At 38.2% G+C, this 26897-nt stretch overlaps 1 pseudogene; it reads left to right on the top strand.

The window, feature by feature from the left end:
- The first annotated feature begins 7780 nt into the window (after nt 1-7780).
- Nucleotides 7781-8896, top strand: LOC132507431 (WW domain-binding protein 4-like; annotated as a pseudogene).
- Nucleotides 8897-26897: the final 18001 nt, after the last annotated feature.

The raw sequence follows: 26897 nt of genomic DNA, 5'->3' as shown, positions 1-26897 counted from the left end.
TTTCAACACCTTTTGGCTATACATTTTGCCAATGGTTATTTTAGTAAAATTATAGAAATAAATTGATAGGAGAAGTAGCACTAAAAGAAAAGACTCCCAGTGATCAGTCACTATCTGCTTCTTACAAAATAATCTACAGATACTCTTTTTTACTTATGAAGAGTATCGTACAGTACCAGATGTTGTGATACATATTAATTTTCCATATTTGATCGTGCATTAAATATACTTACGTTAGCATAGACTCGTTTGTTAGGTGAATATGTATTAACTTACTACTATGTGGCAAGCACTGTTAAAGCAGGAAACTAAATTAAGTCTTCAAACTGCAAAATTAAAGGAATAGGGGGTATTAAAGGAATTAAAGGAATAGGGTACAAGAGATATTCAAAGGAGAAACCACTGTGGATAGGCAAAGGCTTCATGGAAGGAGAAAAAGGAACTGGTTCTCTGAGGATGAATAAGATTCCTCTGGAAACCAATAAATAGAGGCCATTCATATAATGAAAGACACATAAATAAAAGTGTATATACCACCAAAACACTGGAGCATTTGATTCAAGTTAGATCCAACTTATCAATCTACTTCTTTGGAGTCAAGTATCTTCTGGTACCTGGAATATATGAGAGGTACTTGACCAATAACTGGTGCAGGACTGTCTCATATTTGCGCCATGTAAGAACCGGGAAACCAGTATTGGGGATATCCAAAAAGAGACTCTTCATATAGTATATCCTAGTGAAAGTAGCTCTGTGCACTCCATCTGCCAATATGAGATTGGTCTTCTCAATCCTAAAGAACTGAGAAGCCAAATGGTTGTCTCAATCCCTTCTACAGATAAGAGAGGAAGAAGAGATAAAAGAAGAAAATGTGGACCTTCTGTGCTGTAATGGGGAATGATAACCTGCTGCTAATCAACTACTGGCCCGTAGAATCCCGTTAATTCTTCCACAAATGTGGCTATTTCCTCTGGATGTTCCCCAGAAGATCAGAAGGGCAACAAACAAGGAAAGAACCATGGTACTGATAGGGATAGAGTAGGATAATTAAATAGTTTAGAAATCCCACTAGGAGATTAAAGGCAGAGAGGGAATTGTACAGGAGTTTGGGAGACTGTTGAAGCTAATGACCACTCAAGAAAAGAATCCAGTAACCTAGCAACAAGCTATACTACCCTGAAGGAAGATCAGGTCCATCCAAGCACCAGGCACACTCAAGCCACGAATCCTGATAGTTAAAACACAAGACAACAGATATGAGGTCTGAATACTGTTACATGAAGTCAGGGAGTCAATGGTCCTTGAAGAGTGGCATTTCTGCATGTAGCCAAGACAAAAATATATGTGAAAGGGGAAAGAAACTAGGTGAAAAGGGACATTATACCAAAACCTGGGATGAATTACCATATTTTAATATGTGGTACCACCCTTCTACTAAATATACTTATGATTTAAATAGCACCATGACAGTCCCGGTTAAACCGTATAGGGTCAAAGGAGGAACTAATGATGTAAGCCTTGACATCTATTGAAGAAAGAGGAAGAAGATGGTCTTCTCCCCTCCCCACTTTTCCTTGGATTATAAAAATGTAGCCCTCGTTGTTCTCAGGGCGATGCTCTCTTGCCTGCCCACTTGTTTCTCTCACAAGTGTCCTATGCTAATAAACTCACTCTTTGCCTATCACTTTGCCTCATGCTGAATTCTTTCTGAGACAACAGAACCTGAGCTTCAGTAAATCCTGACACCAGGTGAGCGGTTTCAATTAAAATACAGTGGATTTGGGTTCCCTCCTAAGTCAGGGATCATGGGTTCAAGTCTTAATCTGAGGTGTGGGTGGATTTGAGTCCCAGCCCATGGGTTCGAGTCCCAATCTAAGTTTTGGCTGGGTTCAAGTCCCATCTTAGAAGTATTGTGGTTTCAGTAATACATCTACAACAAATGAGCAAGCTAAGAGAGAGAGAAAAAAAGTAACTTTAGATTAAGTCCCCAAATCAATCAATCAATCAAACAAGAGACAGAACAGGCTGTGAATAACAGTGAGCATTTAGGGAGTTTCAAGCATGGTTCAAAAAGACTTTACAGAAATGTAAAACTAAAGATATTCAGTAGATGTTGAAAAATAGGACAGTTACAGGTGAGATCAGGATTGGTGGTCTAGATGATACAGTGTAACAAATATCTTAAAGCACAGAGCCAAAAATATAAAGACAGAAAACCATACTGGAAACTAGAGGGCTGGAGGAGAGAGCTGAGGAAATGTCAATTGTAGAAGTTCTGGAGGGAAGGACAGAAACAGATAGAGGACAGGAAATAAAACATGCTAACTTGAGCTGAAAAAAGCTGATCCTGCAGGTGAAAATTATTCATTAAGCAACCCAGGCAAAGTTAATGATTTTGAAAAAAGCTTGGAGAAATTCCAGAACTTAAAAGGTGAAGACCCTCACAAGCTTCCAGAGAAGAAACAAATTAATTAAAAAAGGAAAAAGGATCAGACCAGCCACAGGCAAGTAATCTGCCACATTGGGAACAGGACAGTATAAACCACCTACAGAATATTGAGAAGTAAGATTTGTAGCTTGGTCATTCCATTCCTAGCAGAGATACTAACCTCTGATGAGAGGAAGTGGGTGGAAAGAAAGAAAGATATATGTGGATATGCTAGACTTCAGCAAATACACTGTCCTGTTCTGCATCTAACCAATAACATTGTATCTGGGAAAAACCTCAAGAGGCTAGAAGGTAAAGAGAAGAAGAATAATGGGGGTAGGGTGGGATGAAATCTCTTATTTCATATATATATGATCGAAATTAAAGAGACACTGTGTAGGAATGCAATAAAATGATCATAAGGGGCTTCCCTGGTGGCGCAGTGGTTGAGAGTCCGCCTGCCGATGCAGGGGACACGGGTTCGTGCACCAGTCCGGGAAGATCCCACATGCCACGGAGCGGCTGGGCCCGTGAGCCATGGCCACTGAGCCTGCGCGTCCGGAGCCTGTGCTCCGCAACGGGAGAGGCCACAGCAGTGAGAGGCCCGCGTACAGGGGGAAAAAAAAAAAAATGATCATAAGGATGCTCAGGATTGAGGAGAAATCCTTGAAATCAAATGGATGTAAATTATCAAAATTGAAGAGTAATTCTTGTCATTGAGAGGAAAAATATACAAAGAATCTGAGATTAAAAGTATTAAACTGTCCTAATTAAAACTCTGAGATAAGGTGTAGATTAAGGTGTAGTGAAACTCTGAGATAGAATTCCCTGGCGGTCCAGTGGTTAGGACTCCGTGCTTCCACAGCAGGGGGCATGGGTTCGATCCCTGGTAGGGGAACTAATATCCCGCAAGCCATGTGGTGGTGCAGCCAAAAAAAAAAAAAAAAGGAAGAAAAGAAAAGAAAAAGTCTCAGATTGTGGTGGAAAAGGACAGTAAATATGTTCTTAGGAGCTCAGCTTGTGGAGAGTGGTGCTGGAGAGCAGGGGACACAGTCCTTGTGAGGGAATAGCTGAGGACTTGTCCCCAAGTATAGCAGAGAAACATGAGTGTAATTATGACAGGCAAGAGAGAGGTCATGACTATTAAAGAAGTAAGAGCTACAGGAAAAATGAATACAACTTGTTCAATGCTTTAAAAACATTTTTTAAGATAAAGAGAAAAAGTATAGAGAAACAGATTTATTAGTATAAATAAAAAAGGAGGAAAGCAATTGGATAAACGATGTTGAATACACACACATATATGATGTATATTCCAGAGAAAGAATCATATATTACGTTTTCATCACAAAATGCATGAAATCGGAAATAACATAAACCATACCAACATAATCTTACCTACTTAGAAATTAAGCAACAACAGTGCACGATAACTTTTGGAACAAAATAGAAAATGCACACCATTTACAAAGGTACAGAAAGAAAAACATATCATACCAAAACCTATACAGTCAAGCAAAAATATAAATGAAAAAACAGTATTGCCTTAAATGCCTTAATTATTAAAGAAAACAATTACTCTGCTGAAGTTTCTCATTATCTAATCATGATTGTTAACACTTTATATTGAATCTAATTCAAATAATATCTTTTAAGATTCATGGTTTTCAGTAATCTTAATATCTAAATTTAATCAGCCCAATCAAATTGAATAATTTTAGCAGGAGTTTGCTCTTAAGGCAAAAAAAAGGGGCATTCATAAAAAATTCAATAAACTAGATTATTGGATGAAAACTGAAACATTCATTAGAATGTCAAAATCAGAACATTTGAAATATCTGAATAATTTGGTAAATTTCTGAAATATCTATTAGTCAGCCCAAGCTGCCATAATAAAAAAACACAGACTGAGAAGCCAGGAATTTATTTCTCACAGTTCTGGAAGCTGGGAAGTTCAAGGTCAACATGTCAGCCAATTCTGTTCCCCAGAGCAGGCTCTCTTCCTTGCCGGGTTTCACTGTATGAAGAGAGCTCTGGTCTCTTTACCTTCTTATAAGAATACAAATCTCATCATGGTTGCTCCATCCTCATGTCCTCATCTAAACATAATTACCTCCCCACCTCTAAATTACCTCTCCACCTCTAAATGCCATCACACTGGTGGTTAGGGCCTCAACATATGAATTTGGCGGGGGGGCGGGGAGACATAATTCAATCCATAGGAATACCCATCATGGATTTCGTATTTTCATTGCCTTTGTTTAGAACTTCCATTCATTTTAAAATTAATCCAGTGTTATACTCAAGCACAACACCAATTTCAATGTTATTATAAATGTTTACATGTACAGTGAGTTAACCAGTCATGTTATTAGTTGAGGAGTAATTTTAAATATGCTTCCCGCATACAGCCTAAGAAGGTCTTTAATATCTAGGCAGTCATATACTTTTAAGTCCATTCTTTCTTCAAAAGCTTTCTAAAAACTAAACACGGCCAGCTGTTGAAAGTATCCATTAAACATTAACTGCTCCAGGTAAAATGATCACAATCCATGCCTTACAGTAATAAGCTATCTTTGAGATTATTATTATAACACTTTAAACTGCTAACAATGGTTGAGAATTTAGTAGCTAATAAACTTGCCACTCCAGCTATTACAAAGTTAAGATAACGTGGTTGAACCGAGAGCAATAAAATAACGAGGGCATCATAAAACTAAGGTAAACAAAATCACATAGTAGTAACTAATTAACATGACACATGAAAATCTTTAATATTATTCACTGTTTGAAGTCCTTTATATTGAATGATTATATGAATTCTTTACATGAAATGATTTTATATAGTCCTTTCTAGGAAGTTAAGTTTCTTCTGCTGTCCTGTGGGAATAAATGAAGCCCACCCAAATGAATACAAGCTTTATTCAGAGCTTGCTATACAGCAAGAGAGTCAGTCACCACCGCTTGAGCTTGGCAGAGACTGAAGAGGCAGGTCGAGCAGTGAGAAAACTTTACAGTGGAAAGAAATGGAAGGTTTCAGGTTTGCCGTGATTGGAGGTTGCGGGCAATGCAGACGCTGGAGGTGGGCTAATTTAGAAGGGGGGCATTCTAAGCGATTGGTTAGGGGATCATATGTGGCTCTCTCTGGTTGGCTGTAAATCAGAAGTGGAAGCGAAACTTTGGGAAGCTGGCACTTATTGATAACTTCTATTTGGGGTTGACTGCTGCAGAGGCGCTTTGGCTTAATCCTGGACTGGCTGATGCAGATTGTGGATTAGCATTCTATTTTTATGTATGGTCTGGCTACTCTCCATTTCAGTCTCTCAGTTTGCACTCTGACAAATATCCGACAAATACTGCCCCAGCAGAATTTGAACTCATAATGGTTTGGAGCAGTGTCAGAAGAAATAAGCCAGTCTTACTTCTAAGAAAATGCAATCAATCTGATCGTCTCATTTTAGATACATTTTTTCTACCATAATAAGCTTCTTCTTTTTATTATTATACTTTCTGCTAACTGCTATATTAACTAAATTACTTTTAAGCACAAAATTTTAAACTCATAAAAAATATATATATATATACACGTAGGGCCAAAACAGCCCTATTTCATTTTAAAGCATGTATGCAAGTTGTGAAAATGTTTCAGACTATCAATTATCTTGTCTTTTTACCATTAGCACAAAAAATTCTTAAGTGCTCAAATATATGACACCTCTTGATTGGAATACATTACAGGTGTACTTTTTTAATTCACTTGAATAAGGCTTTCAGTATCCCCAGGCATTCATGCTAGCACAGATATTCTAGTCTACTACTTAAGGTCGAATGGCCAAAGTTAGCTTTAGAGTAGTAAAGGCTACCACCACCCTAACAACAATTATTATTACCATTTATTGAGCCATTACTGTCTGCCAGGGTCTCTGTATATTCACATTTAAGTTTAATCTTTGCAACACTTTCAACATAATTTAAAATAGAAAGCTAAATTATATAGATTCATTTATCCATCAAAAAAAAAAAAACATTTATTGAGTCTCTCTGAGGCCCAAGGATGATTGGCTAAAGTGGACGTTGAGTCAGGAGTCAAATCCAAACCTGCCTGCATCCACTTTCTGTGTTGGAATCCAAATGCACCCAGTTTTCCTTGTGAGCTGAGGCTTATTCACAGGAAATACATCTTTTGATAGGCTCTAAATTATGGACCAGAATGTCCCTGACAAGGTTTTCTACCACTAAAATTAAGTGCAAATGCCACATAAAAAGAACCCAAGAAGTAGAAGTTTATACTTTGTCTTTAATATTTTCTTCTGAAGTAATATTTTATAATTTTTTTCCAATTAGCAAATAGTAATCATGACATACTACTGGAGGATGTTAAGTGGATGTCTATATGAGATATGATGATAAACATAAAACAGGAAAAAATAGATTCTATGTGTTGGTTAATATATAGCTCGACTTGACTGGGCCATGGGATACTCAGACGTTTAATCAAACATTATTCTGAGTGCTTCTGTGAGGGTGTCTGTGGATGGGGTTTTAACTTTTTTTAGTTATGTTTATATAACTTTTTATATACCAAAAATAAATATAACTAAATATCATTTTAAGAGATGGGTACAAATCTTTATTATATTATTTTGTGTTTGAAATACATCTTATTTAAGTGAGAAAATACAATAAAGTTACCTGAAAGTCTAACAGAATTAAGGAAAAACTCTGTATGATGAACACCTGCAAATGATTATATGAAACAGGAAATGTTTAACCAGTTATAATGTATAATGGGAAAAACATCACTTTAAAAATAAATACAAAATATAAAATTCCTAGGGATATTTTAAAAAGAAATGTGCATCACATGTATTGAAGAGACATAGAAATATGTACCTGAACAGGTAGAAAGAAAATTTTCTAATTCTTCAATTAAGTAGTTTTAAGGAATTTCAAATAAATGTCAGTGGAGATTAATTTGATATCCTATTGTTAGACTGCAAATTCAATGAAATTGTAAATTGCTGAATAGCTAAGATACTTAAAAAGATGTAAGCAGAAGGGACTTGAAATTTCAATGATTAAAAGAATAGGTTACTTATGCAAAGATACTACTAAAACTTCAATGGATCATGATTCTGAAGAGATACAACAGTTTTCTTATTTATTAGAATTTCTATTTATAATTTCTATTTATATGAATTCAGTACATAGTTACCTTTTCATTACAAATAGCTACCCAGGGAAGAAGGGAGGTGTCTGAGCTCTGGGTGAGCTGGGCGTCAACTTGCCCCGAGTGGGGAACGCATGCCTCAACTGGGCCTGAGGGCGACCCGCGCAGCGGCTGGTCCAGTCATGGAAAACTACTGGAAGTCACAACCAAAGAAATTCTGTGATTACTACAAGTGCTGGAGAGTGGACAATAGGTCTAGCATTGAATTTCATGCAAGAGGAAAGAATCATAAGGGAAATGTGGCAAAGAGGATCAGTGAGATTAAACAGAAAAGCCTGGATAAGGCAAAGGAAGAAGAAAAGGCATCAAAGGAGTTTGCTGCAATGGAGGCAGCTGCCCTGAAAGCATACCAAGAGCATGTGAAAAGGCTTGGCTTAGAGTCAGAAATTTCAGAGCCAAGCATATCACCAGTAACCAGCACTATCCCACCCACCTCTGCATCAAATCAGCAGCAAGAAAAGGGGCCCTGCAAGGGGCAGATGGGTAGAAGGCATAACCTCTGAGGGTTACCATTACTATTATGATCTTATCACAGGAGCATCTCAGTGGGAGAAACCTGAAGGATTTCAAGGAAACTTAAAGAAGACGAAAGTGAAGACTGTTTGGGTAAAAGGTCTAAGCAAAGATGGTTATACCTATTATTATAATACAGAAACAGGGCAATCCGGATGGGAGAAACCTGATGATTTCATTCCACACTCTGGCGATCTGCTTTCTAGTAAAGTCAATGAGAAGTCACTTGGCACCCTAGAAGAGTCCAAATCATCAGATTCACATAGTGATTCTGATGGGGAACAGGAAGCAGACAAAGGGGGAAAAAAGGAGAAGTCTCTACAGAAACACAAAAGCTAAAAATAAAGTTTAAGGGAAAAAATAAAAATAGTGATAAAGGAACTGAAGCAGAAACACAGAAAGAAAAAGATACCCAAGGTAAGAATTCATCAGGTCCAAATGAAGAAAAACCCAAAGCTCATGAAAAATCAAACCCATATGGAGAAGGGCAAGAAATTCAATAAGTTGAGTCCCATGAGGAGGTAGATTTGGAACCTCCAAGCACTGAAAATGAATATGTATCAACTTCAGAGGCTGATACTGGTGGGGAACCCAAAGTGGTTTTTAAAGAAAAAACAGACACTTTTCTTGGAGTTGTGGCAGATGGAGTGGCTCCAGTCTTCAAAAAGAGAAGAATTCAAAATGGAAAATCTAGAAATTTAAGGCAATGAGGTGATGATCAATAACTGTAAAAAAAAGCTTTTTGTACCAGCTTTTTGGACAGAATGGAGACTATACATCCTAAAAGCTCCTCTGTGTTTGTTTTACAGTACTTAAATGCTAAAAGTTTAGACTTATTCTAAATGTATTTTATGTGAATTTAAAATAAATCTTTTTTTTATGTGGAAAAAAACCCCAAATAGCTAGGGAATTAAGTCAGTCAGTAAATAGTGTATAGTCAATTAACTGAACTTTTAGGGGTAAAAGAAATCAGTTCTCCAGGGACTCCATAAAACATTTGAATGCAGAATAGCTGGGTGCTGAATCCTCTTCCCTGAGCTGTTGCCATCACCACCATGTCAGGCTTCAGTCAAATACAGACAGTGCACTAAGGAAGTGGAGATTTGTGGCCACCTGCAGGAGAAATCATCCCTGGGCCACAGGAACCCTGGAGAAACCAACATCAACAACCAAAACTAGCAGCTACCCTTTCACTTTTTTAAAAAATATGAACAATCGTTATACAACCCTGGGCACATGAGGAAAATAGCTGCCAGAAATGATAATTTCATTCTCTAAAATGAGAGAAAATCCACCAAAGAAAACAGAGCTACTGAAAAAATAAGAGAGAATTTTAAAAGTATCTAATTAGTATTCTCAGATCCAAGAGAACTGCAGTGGTAAAAACAAGAGCAAGTTACAAAGATAGAAAGGCAATGTAGCTGCAAGAAGAGTTCTTGGAAGTAAAAAGTATGATTGAGAAATGTCATAACTCAATAGTAATTCAAGAATGAAATGTATATTTCTAGAAACTAAATTTGTGAAGATCAACTGTATTAAAACTATGGGAAAGTGAAAAGATAAAATATAGAGAGAATAGATAAAAGATGTGCTTGTCCAATCTAGGCAAGCCAACAACCATTAAACAGCATATAGAAAGAAAAAAGAGTGGGAATGAATAATCAAGCAAACTATATATGACAAACTTCCAGAGCTGAGGAAAACATTTTGGGAACACACACACACACACACACACACACACACACACACACACACACACACACATCCTGTTAGAAATTTTGAATTCCTAAGATAAAACTGAAATGCTACAAGCGTCCAGATACACATACACACACACACACACACAAACAGCACCAAGATGAACAAAAACAGCAAACAAACAAAAACCAAGGTTTACAGAGGAAAAGAAACACAGTGGCTCCACCACATAGGCATGATCGATCAGCAACTCCATTTCTAGCCTCTCTTCCTTCTCAAGAGAATGGGGGGCAGGGCTGAAAAGTCCAAGCTTCTAATCAGGGCTTGGTCTTTCTGGTGACCAGCCCTCATCCAGGACCATCCAGGAGCCCACCCAGAGTCACCTCGTTAGAAGTAATTCTATCACCCAGGAAATTACAAGAGGTTTAGGAGCCCTGTGTCAGGAACTGGGGCCAAAGACCAAATATGACCACAAAAGATGCTCCTACTACTCTTGTCACTTAGGAAAGTTTAGTTGCTTTGTGCCAGAAATGGAATGAAGACCAAATACGTGTACATTTCTTATTATAAAGCAAAACATCACAGAATCTCTGTTAGGGGCCAAGCTTTGTGTTTCTCTACCTTCAAGGAGCTCTCCTTCCACTAAGGCAGACAGGAAAACCAATGCAAAGCACAGCCAATGAGGACACACTGCGAGGAAGCTCCCTTTCCATGTGGTATAAGGAAGCCACCTTTTAAGGGATCCTAACCCAGCCAAAGGGATGTGTGTGGGGCGGGCACTATTGCTAAGGGTTAGTCTTAAGGGCTAGTAGGACTTAACCAACTCACAGGAAAGGAGAAAGCTTTGCAGCAGATTAGAAAACAGGAGGCAAAAACAATGCATTGTGTAGGAGGGAAGAAGTAGGCCTACAAGCTTAGCGGTTGTCAGAATGTTTACAAAATGAGTCATTACATAGACAGAAATGAAGACAAAGAGGTGCGTTGGGCCCAGATCATAGAGGGCCTTATAAGCCTATGGTAAATAATTTGAAGCATATTCTGCAGGGCATTGCTTTTCAATCTTTTGAAGTAGAATAACCCTTTATTCAAATAATATCTACCTGGAGATCTAATATATAAAAAGATGAAAACACAGCATCTTATTAGCATAATTATACAAGCTACAGTTGGTGACATCAGTTTATAGTCAGGCATTAAGTGCAATGAGGCCAATCCAATAAACCCCCAAAGTCTCACCCTTAGCATATAATTTATTTCTAAATTTAATTTTAGTTGCATATTAGCCAAAAAAAGTCTTAAATCATAGAGAGAAAAGTCTGCAAATAGTCATTCAACAACTTTTATTAGACAGAAGTGGCAAAAGAAGCATTATTCTGGGATCTGAATGGAAAAAGAGACAGCCTGAACACTAGCAAACCTGAAGCACAGGTAATAAGCTGACCAGGGGTCAGTCATTCAGGTTAGCCCCCAGGACAGGCCAAGGATTTGGTAGCCTTTCAACAATAACCTTTAAATACTTGCTTAACATTTATTAATGGCAGTGGTGGGGGCATTAGGAAGTTAGTTTTCATTCAGGAAATAATGTTTCTTTGTATCCGAAATTTTTTATTAGCAAGTAAGAAAATCCAAATCTAGGTACTTAAGCAAAAGGAAGAAATTACTGGAAGGTACGGGGGTTCCCAGAATTGACAAGAGGGTGGAAAACCCAGCCTAGAAAATGCACAGAAACAAAGACAAACCTTCACGTTCCAAAATAAGGAAAAAGGGCAACTCCACCTTCAGCAGGAACACTCTGCCCAGGATGCATTCATTCACTGCAGGACACCCCTCTCCCCACTGCGGGACATGGCAGCAGCTGTTGTGGGTGATTCCCAACCCACCCCAGGCATGAATGTGTTTTTAGCTGAGCTCAGGTCCTGAGCCCATTCCTGGCTCTCAGAGGATGGAGAGGAGGAGGCTGTTTCCCCTGAGCTTCTGTAGTAGGAGGGTAAGCAATGGTGGCCGACAGGGAATGAGACTGTGCCCAGGGTTTAGAAGGCAGATGTCAGTCAATCATGGAGGAAAAAGATCCCAGAGGATTTCCCTTGAAACTCAGAAGGGAATGGGAATATTACGTATTCTATGAATAGCAGGGTCTCAACGTTTTCTTTCCACAATATCCTAGGGAATTCACTGGACATCAGAGAGAGGTAGTTGATTGGTAACCTGAGAAGTTTGGCATTTAGGTGACCTTTTCTCTGGCCACAATGGAAAAATGCCTGAGGTTGGTGCAAAGGAAGAGAAACAGCTAACTTCCTGGGACACTGTTATTGACTACATACCAGCTATTAACAAGAGGGACTGAGTTTCAGAAGGACTTGGTCCTCGAAACTTCAGTATACTCTATAAGACCTTTGAACCTTTCTAGAGAGGGCAATTTGGTGGATAAGTAATCAAAGCACAGAATAGAGTTCAGACGTTGAATAAAAAATCTTAATTTCAAACATTTACTGTGGGCCAGGCAATAGTCATATCACTTTACACATTCAAGTCATTGTATCTTCATATCAACCCAAAGAATAGTTACAGTTGACCTTGAACAAGGAGGGATTTAATCCAAGCATAATTTATAGTCGGCCCTCTGTAACAGAGGTTCCTCCACATACACGAATTAACCAAGTGTATGTAGTACATACAGTACATACAGTACTACACACATAGTACTTACCATTGAAAAATATCCGCATGTAAGTGCATCTCTGCACTTCAAACCTGCATTATTCAAGGGTTGACTGTACTAGTATTACCCCTACTTTATGCATGAGGGATCGAGAAAAAGTGAGATTAAATAACGGAATCATACAGTAAATAAAGAGCAGAACCAGGTTTCAAATCCAGACAGCCTGCCTCCTGAGTCTCTGTTTGTAGCCTATAAGCTACATTTCTCCTGAGGATCTATGGACTAAAGTTGATACCAACTACATTGGATGAAAAATAAAGAATCTGTGTACATCGAAAATAACGTCTGGAATTATTTTTCAGGTTGTTCATCACTCCCTACTAGATAACACTGGTTGCTCATATTCATGAAGAACAGGGACTAATAATTCTCAAAGTTTTCTTTAAAATATAATTAAGGTTTTTCTGCCATTTATGTGAAAACACATCTCCTACTATCCTATTATTCTTATTTTCTCTTTGATATTCTTTTGTAATTTTCCAATTCAAACATTTTCCTAAAATATATTAAAGATTTTTAAATTTTAGAGGTAATAAATCACTTGTTCCCATAAAAATAAATATTATCTTTCCCAAATAAATATCAAAATGAGGACTAGTGGGCAACAGATTACTTAGGTTAGAGCTCATGGTTACTGGGACAGTCAACTTCAGGGGAGTCTTGGCAGGAATTTCATTTGATTGGTAGTAAGGTCGCCTTATGTGGTTTGTAATTTATCCTGTAATACTTCAACACAGTTTGATATATAAAATAAAATATCCCATGAAAACTCCCATTTAAGTATGAATTGACCAGTGATTGCCTCCCATCCTTTGTCCAGCCCTTGTTCTGATATTGGACAATATTCCTTTCTATTTGGAGGATCAGGCAGCATCCCACATACTCCTTAGGTCCCATACCCCAAGATCACCTCCATATTACACAAATGGATTTTTTGGATCCCACTTATTTATTTTAGGGGGCTGGTGTTCAGGTTGAGTTTTACTCTGTATCTCAGAGGTGGCTAGTTAACAACTCCAGTTTTAGTTATGGTATAAAAGCCTATTATTCAGAAATTCACAATCCAAATATCGCTACTGTCTTTATCCACTATGAGGATGTGTTAATTAGCATACCGGATCTTAACATTTTCCAAGATATGTCGTTAACGAGAAATTTTTAAGATTCCACCCTTTCAAGAATCCATTGATCCCAGTGTCCTACACATTATGGATAAGAGCCCTGGACTTAGGATTCAGAAGTAGAAGTGTCTGTAGCAAATTAATCAGAGAAATAGTTCCTCTCCCTAATCTAAACTTTAGCTGAATTTTGCTGCTATAATGCTGTCACATCTGCCTTGAGCGAATGTTTTATGTAAAGTGTAAGGATACAGAGCAGAGACTTCAAGTCTTCAGAAGTGACAGTACAACTTTTTGTAATTTCTTGCTAACAGATGGTTTTACATGTGGCAGTCCAAGACTCACTTTCATTTTATTGATAAGACTTTCTATGGTGGGGCACAGTTCGAGGATTAGAAACCTATAGACCTCAGCTATCTCTAAAAATTAAAGAATGCTCCCTATCCACAAAAAAGAACTGATAATTCAGAATATTTGATCAGTTATGACAATTTGCAGCAGGACTTGATTGGGTCATGAACTGAGCCTTGCAGTTGTAAAATATTTAAGATAAGTCAGTATCAGTGAAAACTGTAGGGTTTTGTTGTTGTTGTTATTGATTTACCTTGTTTTGTATTAGAGCACTAAATACTTTGGAGGAAGAAGAACACATTTACATTTTGCTGATGATGGAAAGGGTCTCTCATAGAAATCCAAGTGTACTGGCATCACAGAGCTCCTATTCTAACTAGGGAAGTTTTAGTGTCCCTTAATATGCAGGCATCATGAACAGCTATGTGGTAGCCTGACCCTTAATCCTACACCAACTTCAAGGGGTTAAAAATAAATTTTATTACAACACTTTGATCTTTTAAAAGGTATAGAACATTAAAACTATTTTAAACTAAAATTGTCATTGAGCAATTGCAGACTCCCTAAACCACCTGCATGCAACAACAGTTTGAAAACTGCTAGTGTAGGTGAAGGGAAATTACCAGAGAATTTTAAGGAAGGGAATAATACTAACAGATTTACATTTGAAAGATATGTCTAGTATCTGTGGGAAGAGCAAATTTGATCGAAAAAGACAAAACACAAAGCCCCATTAAGAAGGAATTAGAGGGGCTTCCTTGGTGGCGCATTGGTTGAGAGTCTGCCTGCTGATGCAGGGGACACGGGTTCGTGCCCCGGTCCGGGAAGATCCCACATGCCACAGAGCGGCTGGGCCCGTGAGCCATGGCCGCTGAGCCTGCGCGTCCGGAGCCTGTGCTCCGCAACGGGAGAGGCCACAACAGTGAGAGGCCCGCGTACCGCAAAAGGAAAAAGAAGGAATTAGAATGAGAGTAATGGTGATAGGAATGGAGATAAGCTGGATTGAAAATTTATTTAGAAAGTAAAACTGCAAGGATTTAAGTCATTCTACTATCTTTTAGTCTCATTTGTAGTCTTTCCTAAAAGCCATTAGATTAACTGATGTTTCTATTGAAACTGGCTGCATGGTAATGTTAAGAAACATAGACTTCTGTTTAAATCCCAGATGCGGGACTTATTAACTCTGTGTTGTTGAGCAAATTAGCTAACCTCTTGATCTTCCATTTCCTCATCTGTAAAATGGGAATAATAATTTCTACCTCACAGTTTTAATAGTGAGAAAAAGGAAAAAGTAAATGCCCATGTTAAAGTATTAGAACAGTGCCTACACAAACAAACAATAAAAGATAATTTCTTTCTCAAGAAAAGAACAGTTTAACTAGGACTACACAATAAAAGGAAAATGGTGTGTTAACAGTCTGCATGCAAATATAAAATAAAGGTGTAGGAATTAAGCAATATCTTCACATGGAAGCCAAGCTATTTAAGAAAGAGGAAGTGAAATGAGTAAGACAATGTTATTCTTGTTTTGTTTTGCTTGATTCAATCTATTTTTCCAAGTGGAATTGTGTGTATAGCAGAAAAGTTCTCCTGCCAAGATAAAACAAATGGTGAAAGGAGAGAAGATAAAGATGAATTACACGTGCCAACAGGCAATCCTTCACACATTTGGAAAAAAGAACGATACCCTCTCCATTAAGTTAGCTTGGCCTCATTAGATAGAAAAGTAGAGGACATTGGATGAGATATACAATGACTTGCACTGACCAAAAGCCAAAGGTGGGTAGCCAAGTGCAGCTGTTTAACCATATGAGTTCCCTCACGGCTTAAGAGATGCAGCTCTCTGGGTGCAAGGGTAAAATCCCTTCCATGAGAAGCCAGGAAAAGTTTTTCTCTGGTCTTCCTAATCAGTATTGAGAATGAAATTGTTAGGGGAACCACTGACTGAAACCACCTGCCCTGGCTAGGCACCATAGTAACCACCTGCATGAGTTACCTGACAATAAGAGGTCCTGGTAAGGAACGCAGAACTAACAAGATATTTGGGAAAGGTCAAAAAGAGAGAGAAGACACCAGTCCACATGTCCTACCAAACTCCCAGAATCCTTCTCACTGGAATCCATCTTGGCTGAGCAGTTGCGTGTGCCACCAGGAAGGACCCTGCATCAGACTGATTGGCCAGAGACAACCTGGAAACTAACCCCATCACCATAAAACCTGAGACTGCGAGCCAGGTGGCAGATCAATTCCCCTGGGTTCCCTTACTCTGCTGCTCTCTGCCCAGGCACCCCCTCCCAACAAAGTCTTTTGCTTTGTCAGCATGTGTGTCTCCTCGGACAATTCATTTCCAACTGTTAGACAAGAGCCCACTCTTGGGCCCTGGAAGGGGTCCCCCTTCCTGCAACAAAATGAATTATCAATATGGCAAAGCCAGAACTTTTTTACATGTCTTGTGGACATTTAATTCCCAGTCACGATTCGGAGGCTGGATTTTGAGCAGAGAAGATGTAAGTCTGCACATGAAATCAACTTTTGCCTCTATTCAAAACGTATCTGCTGGATACTACAAACTGATTCCACTAAACTAGATGAAACCACTATAAATATTCTAGCACCCTTCTTTTGTTTACAATCACAGGCAGCCAGTTACCCCTAAGGAATGAATACTTTTTTTTTTACCATTTTATTACCTTAATTTTTTGTCATCAAGTATCATTTTTGTCACATAATTATTATAAGGATAAATTGTGCTGACCTTGGAATATCACCAAAAGGCAGAAAATCTGGGTTTGATTTTTTTTCTGACACAGGTAATAAGTTTTCATCACTTTTCTTTTTAGTTCATCTTAGTCCTAGACTCCTATAAAAATGGTTTATTGAGAAATTCAATAAAATGCCATTGAGACCGAATGGCACTGAGCCTTCATATTATCTTTAAAACTTATTCTCTACTGTTTTTGTATTTGAATATTATCATTAGAATAATTAGAATCCAATCTAAAAACCAACACAACCAACTGTTCCCATTTCTTAATCTTACACCGAGGCACAATCATAGTGTGCCTGCCCCTACACCAGGAGTTTCTCTGGACGCCTTCAAACGCAAGTTGCCATGTAAGCAAACACATTTGCCACTCCAGCCCTAGGCTAAATCCTTTGTGCATGGTCCCAAGCTTGGGTGTTTCTTTAGTTTGGCTGAGACAGCTGTAAATGTCTGATCAAGGATTTTGCTTCATTAAAACACAAAGAAATCCATCCATAAATGGTCATTTTCCCATTAAGATTAGAGTCTACACTCCCAAGGTAGACCTAAATTGTAGTTTCATTCTTTCACAACTTCATTCAAAAATACTTAAAGAGAGCCTAAAATGTGACAAGCACTCTGCCAGTGCAGTGGACAAAAAAAAAATCCCTGCCCTCATGGAGGTTACATTTTAGTTGGATTGTAGGGACACAGTTCACAAATGTATAGATAAAATACATATTATGACTCTTGGAAATAAGTGCTACAGAGAGAAATAAAGCAGAGAAGGGGACAAGAGAAATAGACAGAGGAACTGTCATGTTAAACAGTGTGTCCTGGGAAGTGTGAACCTGGAAGATACCTTTGAGCAGACCTGGAGGGTGTACAGAAACCAACCATGAAAAGCCTGGAGGGTTGCCTTTCAAGCAGAAGCAAGGGCCTCCAGTGTGTCTGGTAGTGTGTTCCGTGTTGGAGGAACAGCAAGGAGGCCAGTGTGGCCACAGGCGTGAGCCAAGGGAAGAGGACTAGGTGGTAAGTGCAGAGAATTAGTGAGGGAGACAAGAAGGCAGTGAGGGAAGAGCAGGTTTGGGAAAGAAAATCAAGAGGTCGGTTTGGAGCATCTTAGGACCGAGGTACCTATTAGCCATCCATGTGGAATGATAAATAGACTGCTAATGATCAGGAGAAAATTCAAGGAGCAATGCCCGCAGAGGAAGAGCTGTGATTAGCATGTGCTGAAGCCTAAGCATGGAAGGGACACGGAGGGGATTAAAAAAAAATCTTCTTTCTGCAAAGAGGAAAAAATGGTCGAAGGCAGCAGAGAGAGCATGGCACTGGAAAGCTTAAAGACACTTCTGGGGAAAAAATGCGAGTAGAAGGACATTTAAATATCCAGGTGGAAGGAATATGTTAATTCTAAAGTGGAAAAAGGAACCCAATCCTAGTGTGAGGAAAGTAAGTAAATTTGTTAAAGTTCCAGTCTCAATTCTCATTGTATTTCTCGGTTAACAATAACAACAAAACACTCGGTTTTTCCATGAGATGCGAGTGACATTTCATATGTATCTATCATAACCTGGGGAACACTGATGTGGCAGAAAGTACTAAGGAAAGGATGCTAAGCACTTCCAAAGCATCCTGTGAGACGTCCAGCAGGGACGTGTAGATTAGGACACATGACCATTTAGAGACCCTCATCAGGCTGAGCCATAAGGGAGGGTGGCAGAAACAACCAACTCTCCTCATTAAAGGGCAGAAAGTCTGGATTTCCTGATGGCCCCACATGCTAGCAGAAACACACTGAGAGACAAGAAAGAACCACTTTTATTGCTATTAACAATAAATAATTATGCCTGCACTTGATTCCTCTCCTTTGTTCTAAAGAGCAGCATACAGAAAATCTTCCATTAGTGTAGTAAATTTCATAACATATCACCTTCAAAATAATTTCTCTTCTCATTGACTGACTCAAAATTTAGCCTTGTTCAGAGTAATCTAGAATTAAATCTACAACAATGAAGTCTGGATTTACTTTTTTTTTTTTTTTTTTTTTGCAGTACGCGGGCCTCCCACTGCTGTGGCCTCTCCCGTTGCAGAGCACAGGCTCCGGATGCGCAGGCTCAGCGGCCATGGCTCACGGGGCTAGCTGCTCCGCGGCATGTGCGATCTTCCCGGACCGGGGCACAAACCCGTGTCCCCTGCATTGGCAGGGGGACTCTCAACCACTGCACCACCAGGGAAGCCCCATGGATTTACATATTTTTTTAATGAAAAGATAGCTTTTTCCTTTTGATTGTGATGTTATTCTGATCATCTTTGGATGAGGATTGGGAGAATGGAAAAGCCCATGAAACTGAACCCCATTATGAGAATCGTCGCATTTAGCAGTAGTTATTAACCTGTTGAGGACCAAAGAGTCTATTAAAAGTCAGATAAAAACCAAGGCTAAAGTGCTTAGCCTACAGAGAGAAACACAAGCTTACATTTTCATGAGGCTCACAGTTATTTTACCTCAAAAACATTCAGATGGCTCATTAAATCAAAAGTCCTAAAGATGTCCAGCTAGTGGTGAGCAAAAAACATAAACATGGGGACCAAGCCTCTTGACTCTCAGGCCCTCCATTGTTCTACACAGCCTTTTTGAGGGGAGAAAGGAGACAGTGTCAGAGTTCATAAACCGACTGTAAAATATAGACTCCTCAACCAAATGTAGTCTTCTAAACCTGAAAAGCTATCTACGTTTTAAGACAGAGGAATTTTTTTCTGCCCATCTTTAAAGAAAAGCTGTTTAGTAATTATGGTTAATGTAAAGCAGCTGTTGCTTCTCACAAAGGCGGCTTGACAGTACTGCTGGATGAGTCATGAGTCACACATGAATATGGAATTAGCAAGATGATCATTTGTTCAGTTGTCAAGAATGAAAGTCTGCTGTGAACGTGCAGTCTTTGTGAAAACACCAAAGGAGGGAAGGCACTTTTATTACGGGCTAGAAACTTCAGACTCACCCTCACTAAGGTAAAATAATGTGGAGAGCACCTGATAAGGAATGCAAAAAGGAATGGGATTTTTTTTTTTAATGACCATAGAATGCAAGTAGCTTTTCTCTACAACCCGTAGGAAGTGTGTTTTTGAACCAGGGACACCCTGGTCCATTGCAGTACAGATGGACCTTCCTAGGATCTTCTACCAGCCTGGCCTCTGGAGTTAGGGGAATTGTGGTTGGGAACAGAGATGTAGAACTGAACTGATAATAGACAGATATAGAACCAGATCAGAGAGTTAGCCCCTCAGCTGTTCTGTGGATGAAAGTTAACTTAGCTAAGTTTAAATGACTCTTACACTAGATGAGACATCTTACACAGAAATCAGGCAACCCTTCCTTCAAAAAAGAGTATGATCTATATAAAATGGTCTGAGCCCTTGGGGAGAGGGTGGGGCATCTCAGATCTTGAAATATGTAAATGTATGTCTCTGATTATATCACCAGAAATCACATCCTTCAAGGCTTAGAGAAGATCATATTCATTAATAGAAGGCTGAGAGTTGTCTGAGAGAGTGCATTATGCTTTTTCTGAGGAACATTAAAAAAAATAGCAGAAAAGTGACATTTAAAAAATGTTATTCTTGATAAACATTTTTTGACTTAGGGAGACATGTCTATTAAAGAATAAATACTAAGATAGCTAAGGAATGAACTATTCTCAAATCATACAAGTTATATTCAAAGCTTGGAAACTGATAGATTTTTTATTTCTTAGGTCAGTATTGAAGACAATTTTAAAGCTATTCTTTAATTTACAGTTTTACACTGTTGATATGAAGGTCACATGGTAATGAGCACTTAACAAATGCTGTTAAATACAAACCATGACACTATTGAACACGTGCAGTTTTAATCAGCTCCTAAAAGTTAACTTGTACAATCTGCACAGAATGGTTAACCGTCTCTCTCTAAACTTGAGACGGTTGCATTACGCTCTCTGGTTTGTGCTATTCTAAGCTGTTTAGTTTATCATTTCTATGATACTCTAAGTCAAGTAAGGACAGCTTGATTTTGCTGATAGCTGATGAAACTGTAGAATGCTGCATAATTAGATAGAAGGGAAGTATCTTAAGAAGGAAAATAAACATCCAGGAAGTTATTCTATGGGAGGGGGAGGGTGGGGTAAAGGGATGTGAAAAATATTTCTTGCCCTGTTACCGACTTTTCCAAGAACTCTGATTTAGCTTTTGTTTACAGCATTAAGTCTGACATTCCTGAAAGTCTTTACTTAAATAACTGACATCTGAATAGTGCTTTATGATTATGAAAGCACTCCACACACACTATCTCCTTCAGCACTCCAAAGTAACTTAGGAGATATATGCTGTTGTTACCCCTTTCAATAAGGATGCTTGGGCTGCCTGAATTTAAATTATTTCCCCAAAGTTAATACGTGGTAAGTGACAAAACCGGGAAGTAAATCCAGAAGTGTTCTGCTCTTTCACCAGTGCAATGCTGCCTTTCACTTGGGAATTTGCAAGCCTGAAAAGAAGAAGGAGCCAGGCATCTTGATTTGCCTAAACTATGCTAAAACCTCCTGGCTTGCAGTCTCTCCTACACACTGCTGATTCCTAAAGTAGAAGCAATGAAGTCACTACCAACTCCGGATGCTCCAAAAGTATTAGTCCAGGCACGAGGGCTCTTAAAAACCAGCCAAACCTCATTTGCAGTAAAAATAAAAACAGTAATAATAGTAATTACATACATTTCCGGTTTATTATGTGGCAGGCACTATGCCAAGAAGTTTACATATATTACCTCATTTATTCCTAACCAAAAAACTCATGAGGCCAGTACTATTATTATATCCATCTTCCAGTAGAGGGAATATGGAAAGCTGAAAGGTGAAGTCGCTGTTTCAGGATGCCTTACCTTCTCTCTCACTAGGTTCACAGTACACTGCCTTTCCTTTTCATTAAAAAGGTCAGAAATAGAAGGGTTGGGGGTCTACTGCATCTGGATCTAAAGAAAGCTGTTTTCAAGTGGAAAGTGGAAGGATTGTGGCAGTGATGCCTCATGGAATTTAAAGTGTTTTATCAATTTTGCTTACAAGCAAAGAGAAAGCTTAGAGAGTTTTGAATTATGCAGAAAAATGTTACCCTCAAAATCCAAGAATGAGGCACAATGGGTACAAGATGACCATAACCTTGATAAACTGGGATAGCACTCAAATTAGTTTACATAACTACACCCAACTAAATGCTGATTATACAAAACGTTTCTGAAATATACTAAACAAGTAAAAGTAAAAAAAAAGTAGAGGGGCAAGTAAGCAGACAAAAGAAAGAAAAGAAAAAATGGAAATGTAATGGGATACAGCTCAAATTAATTTACATAACTAAATCCAACTATATACCAGTTATATGAAACACTTCTGAAATATACTGAACATTTAAAAATAATAAAGGAAAAAGAAAACAATTAGCAAATGAATAGAGGGGGAAAAGAAGAAACAGAAATATAAACATCAAACTGCATTGATATAACCAAAAGAGAGATTTGGTACTTAAACCATAACTGACTTTTGTCCTGAGTGATGAACATGTGTGTGACTAGAGGAACAGCATCTTTTTACTGCTGTAAAAGCCTTGCTGCAACTAGAGGAGGAGAGAGAACAGCCCTGAAACGAGGGAGGAGCAGTTTAACCAGCTTTTGTACAAGTTAGGACCAGAGAGTCTCAGAGCTGGTTTTGGAGGTCTGAGCTAGAAAGAGATCTTCTGAATTAGAAAATGAGGGCAATTTTTTAAAAAATTATTTGCTTGTTATTTATAGCTCCTAAAAGGGAGGGAAAGAGAAAAGGGGTGCTTAAAATTAAAATTTTACTTGTTTCTACTTGAGCCATGTAAATGTCCTTGTTCAGTTCCAGGCTCTCTGTAAAACACAACACAGACACTTGTGCACTGTGCACCTGCTTCTGGGTGCAGGCTCAAAGTGTGTGGTTGTGTGTGTTTTTGCTTTGGGTGTTTTGGGTGACCATCGGTCAAATTCTGATTTATCCAAACACCTTGCAAGCTTCTCAAGATTTTGTCCTTTTTCTCTTGGACAAATAATAATAGTAATAATAAATTGTGACTGTTAACTATTATTCTCAGACATGCTGCATGAACATCTCTGTGCACCTTCCTCAGACATAAAACTTTCATGTGATTGTTAGAAACTGAACATGGAATGCATGTAAAATTCATCTGAGAAATTTCCATCCAAATTTGTGACACTGATGTTACAATAAAGCAGAGAGAAGGCAAACATTACATTGTCTCACAAAAAATGTTGTAAGATATGGTTAACCTCATCATGTTCAGTAATTTCTGCCTGGAGAGATTATACTGGGGTCTAAATGTTCTCCCCAACTTTGAATCAGATACCCAGGTTTGAGGAAAGCCCCTATGCCTGCATCCATACCTCCCCAAACTGGGTCTCTTTCATCTAAATCTTTAATAGTCTCAAGAAATAGGAAAACATCACAGAATCACAATTAGAGGTAAAGGCCATTCTGAATTATAGATACCAGATGTACAGATATAGAGGATATTTATAATTGCAATTCTCCAATTTTAGCAAAGAATAAATACAGAAACACAAAAATTACCAGTCTAGATACTAAAGAACATTTTTTTCTCACCAGTGGTCATAAAATTCATAATCGATTTGAACTTAAATAGAATAGGCAATCAAACAAATCAGAATAACAAAATAGTTTCTCCACCATCTCTCATCCAAAAGATAAAAGATCTCAATAAACCTTTAGTCTATTTACAGTGATCAGCAAGTAATCAGACCATAAAACAAATTACCAATCACTGCTGCCACCAGTAAGGAATAACAACTTATCTGACTTTAACAAACCAAAAACACAACACAACACAGCATAACAGAAAATTATTGAAGAGGAGAAATTAAATTTTTAAAAAAATCAGCCAAGTTCCACTATGACTTTGGAGTTACCATAATGAGACTTACCCACTCCTGCAGTGAGGAAGTTTATCCAGTTCTGTTGAGTACATCCATTGAGCACCTCCAGGGAAGCCTTTTAAAATCAGATAAACAATATTTAAGCATTGGGATAATAGTACAAAAAATAGGAAAACAATTCAATAAAAGATGAAATAGCCTTGAGTTCACAGAGTATATAGTATAATTTAATATATGTTAACAGAGGCATTACAGATCAGTGGAAAAAATAAGGATTATTCAATAAGAGACTGAGAGATTAAGGTATTTGGAAAGAAAACAAAATTAACTCACAATCTTACAGTACTATCTAGTATAATCCAGTTCAAATATATCAACTGACAAAATGAAAAAAATCAATCATTTTAAAAACTATCAGAAAAAATAATATAGTTATTTTTACACTGTTTGGAGGGAAGACTTTATAACATACTTTTTTTTTTAAACTCAGATGGATAGGTTTGATTCCATGATACTCTTGGTCTGTGGCAAACTCTTGTCTTTGGTCACTTCAAAGCTCTCTTCTTGTCCCACCTTTTGTTTGTGGTAATGTTCATATCTTATACTCCATCCCTTACTTCCCTCCCAGAGAATTGTTTTGATGTTTTTAAATGTTGGTATTTTCCATTTATACATGTTCATGAGCATACATATGTTTTTTAGTTTTCATAAATGCCATTATGTTATATATCTCATTATTTTGTTTTCTTCACTCAATATCATGTTTTCAAAATTCTGCCTGTTGCCATGTGTTCAGTTATGACTTTCTTCAAATTGCTGCATGATACTCCGTGGTGGGTGGGCATGGAGTGATTTTGTGTTTTGTTTTTGCTTTTGGTTTGTTAAAGACGGATAAGTTATTATTCCCCATTGGTGGCAGCAATGACTGAAGATTTGATTTTATGGTCTGATTATTTGATGAGCACTGTAAATGGATCAATGGTTTACAGATATCTTTCATCTCCTGAATGAGAGATGACAGAATTTTTGTTTTGTTATTGATTAGTTTTATTGCCTATTTGTCTGTTTGGATTCAGTAGACCCTTTGATCTGCTGTGGGCTTCACTCCAATTATATCCAACTTCTGACAATACAAATTATACTTAAATGATTTCATAGATGCCCCTGTGGGCCTGGGTGAGTGTTTCTTTTGGATATATATGCAGGAGTGCATGGTTGTAGGGAAGGCTTATGTTTAATTTGAATAGATGGTGTCAGCTTGCACTACAGAATGACTGCAATTATCCGAATGGATTTGATAACCTTACAAATGATATAGATAAATTAGCAATTTTTTACCTAAGTGAGGCTAGAAGAGTAGAAGGAAGTTGTTAGATTTCAGCCGGTAAAAGGAATGAATTTTGTCATCTATCACTGTAACTGTTGCACTATAAGCCACCCTAAAAATCAGTGGCTCACAAGAAAAGGCCTTTCTTTGCCTACACACAGGTTTGCCTGGGGCTGCTCTGCTCGAGCCTACAGATCACTTGGATTTGCTTCCAGACTTTGAGTTAGGTTCTGATCTGTTCTAGTCATCTCTTCCCTCTCCTTGGATCTGTGGCTACCTGAGGCAAGTTATCAGTGGATGACAAGAGTTTGAGTCGGAGAACAGGGAGGATCATTGAGGCCTTAGCTTGGAACAAACAAACCACTATTTTGTTCATATTCTACTGGACAGAGCAAGTGCCATGGTCACGTGCAGCACCCATGGGTGAGGGAATAGCTCTGTCATTTAACTGAAAGACTGAAAGATTGAGATCAGTAATCCAGTGTGTCACAGCCGACTTTCAAGGAAAGGTGAAGAATGTCGGGAAACTTGATATTTCAGTAGTATTTCCAACATATACCAAAACAACTTGTAAGGGAAGGGTATAGGAATTAGTATGGGCTGAAAGGGTCAGAAAAACAAAAAAAACAGTTGGGAATGGAATTAAAGGAAAAGATAGATGACCACAAGTGTTTCCTCTAGGGTGAAGATTTTAGTTCATTAGGAAGAGAAAAAATGTATTTGGGGCAGTGTAAGGAGGCAATCAGTTGGACAAATGGATATCTATTTCCTCAATTAAAATGTGTAAAAGGGGCTTCCCTGCTGGCGCAGTGGTTGAGTCCACCTGCCGATGCGGGGGACACGGGTTCGTGCCCCGGTCCGGGAGGATCCCGCATGCCGCGGAGCGGCTGGGCTCATGAGCCGTGGCCGCTGGGCCTGCGCGTCTGGAGCCTGTGCTGTGCGACAGGAGAGGCCACAGCAATGAGAGGCCTGCGTACCACAAAAAAAGAAAAAAAAAATGTATAAAGGGTTGAAGGACATAAGAAATATTCAAGCTGGCAGAAGTAAATACCTTTTAATTCAAATTCTCTCTTCAAGTAGAAATACTTAGCAGACTTCTTTCTGTCTCTTTAAGCATTCCACATTTCTTTGAGAGTTAGGGGAACTGGGGTCTAAATGAGTCCCTTCACCTGTGAAGCTCAGTTTCAACAGAGTTTAAGCAGCCCTGTGCAAATGATCCTAGCATTTTCCTTTACCTCTGGATCATGTTCCTATTAACTAAATTATGCTGAATTAAATATAAAATACTTGAAATGAATTACTATGCCTTAATTAAAAAGAAAAAAAAGTACCTACTTCCACATTGTTCTTCATTTGGAAAAGGCAATTAGTCACATTTTAGAACACTTCTAATTTAATCAGAACTTCAGTGATATTAACTTCTTTAATCCTAAGAGCATGGACCTGGTAAGATTCATTCATTTTTAAACCTCAGATTCATTCATCTAAGTATGCAAATGATCTCCCTTATGATACTATTTCCCATTCATGCCTGTTCACATTTTCTATATGCAAATAGATCTGCTCTTCAATGTAAGCATATTTAATCAGGGCATAAGCAACATGTTACTGTCCACAGCTGAACAAATGAGATCCCAATGCTATATTAAAAAAATTCTTGATTAAAAAAAATTAATGACTTTTTATATTTAGATTCTTGAATACATGCCTAAAAACAATTCTTATGAATTCTAATTTCTTCTAGTCCAAAAACGGCAGCATTGAGAGAGTTGGTGAGGCACTGTTGAGAGAAACGTAATTGTCACCAGGCCACTT

Source organism: Lagenorhynchus albirostris, chromosome 16, assembly GCF_949774975.1.
Source record: "Lagenorhynchus albirostris chromosome 16, mLagAlb1.1, whole genome shotgun sequence".
Lineage (NCBI taxonomy): Eukaryota > Metazoa > Chordata > Mammalia > Artiodactyla > Delphinidae > Lagenorhynchus > Lagenorhynchus albirostris.
Note: the sequence above shows the minus strand (reverse complement) of the source record. Positions and strands in the feature narration are given on the sequence as shown.